Source organism: Triticum dicoccoides, chromosome 2A (genome assembly GCF_002162155.2).
Source record: "Triticum dicoccoides isolate Atlit2015 ecotype Zavitan chromosome 2A, WEW_v2.0, whole genome shotgun sequence".
Taxonomy (NCBI): Eukaryota; Viridiplantae; Streptophyta; class Magnoliopsida; order Poales; family Poaceae; genus Triticum; species Triticum dicoccoides.
Genome location: NC_041382.1, coordinates 216,608,390 through 216,609,901, shown reverse-complemented (window position 1 = coordinate 216,609,901; position 1,512 = coordinate 216,608,390).

Here is a 1,512-nt window from a genome sequence, read left to right as displayed (position 1 = left end):
CCTCGAAGGGGGAAAACTGCTTCTGCAGTGCCACAGGGGCTGCAACCTCAAACGGGGCGTTGACCATCTCAGTAGTGGCTGTGAGCGTATCTGGGGTCGGCTCGGTGGCTGCCTCCATCTTCTTGGAGCTCTCTGTCTCGTGGGGATCAGCCTCCTGTGTCTGCTCCAATATCAGCAGATCTTTGCCTGGTTCTCCTTGGTCCATCATGAAACTGATGAATACTAGGAGACCACTAAAAGAAAACACAATCGCAATGACAATGAAGCAAAAAAGAGAGTGAAGATCGGTTACTGCTTTGCAAAAGTTCCTTTTTTCTGTGAACGAAAATATACCAATATCATGGATCCTATTACCTTCCCTTCTTTGGGAGAGAAGAACAGTGGCAGATGCGAGTGTTGGATTTCTTGAAGACGGAGAGGGAGAGGGGATTCAGTGAAGAGTGAAATGATGGTTGCTTCGTCCATCAAACTTAGACAGCGGGGAGGTGGGGTTTTGTGATACGACGGTTCGTTACCGCCGCGCTACGACCGGGGTGACTCTTTGCCTGCATACTGCCTTCTAATTTGGTGGATGGCATTTGGGCCCACGCACGGCATGGCCCGCATGTCGGTGAACAAAAGTAAAATGGCATTCAGTAGAGGGAGACGTTTCGATGACCTAGGAGGAGCCAGAAGCGATAGTGTATCCATTGTACTAGTAGTAATTGTTTTTCTGGTAGCTGTAGAGTGTCTCCACTGTATAGGTAGTAATTGTTTCTCAGGGCCCAAGAAAAAACAACCCATCCACCCTAGTAAATAATAAAATCAATTCAAAAGCCCATATATTTACTTAATGAGAGGCGCTACCCACACCCAGCACACCGCCCCCCAAAAAAACCTGGGTGCTCTTGTTCCTCCTCACTCCCACCCTCCTCACGTCAGCTTGCTCCACTCGTACCCCCAAATTTCTCACCTCACTCCTACAGAAAACCCCAGCTCCCCTTCTTCCTCACTACTACAGAAAAACCCCAGCTCCCCTTCTTCTTCACTTGCACTACAACTAGGCTCGTCATTCGTTACTCTGCTCAAATCCGTGAGCACGACGTGATGCCCTCGAGGAAAATGGAGTCAGCTGACCCCAGCGCCAAGAAGATGAAGCTCCCGCCAATGGCGAAGCCTGTTGTAGATCCCGCACCCGGCAGCGCGGGGAGAAGCAGCGACCCCGCCCCCATCGGATCCCAGGAACCCGTAGAATCTCGGGTGGACCGCATCAGCGATCTCCCGGACGCCGTCCTTGGGGAGATCATCTCGCTTCTCCCCACCAAGGATTGCTGCTGCACCCAAGTCCTCTCAATTAAGTGGCACCCTCTATGGCGCGCTGTGCCCCTTAATCTCGAATGTCGTCAGCTATCTCTCTTCAATGATTTTGAAATCCCTAGAGCCATCATCTCCTCCCACCAGGGCTCCGTTCAAAGCCTCTGCATCCTATCATGCTACCTGAGCAAGCATACCATACCCTGCACGATGGACGCC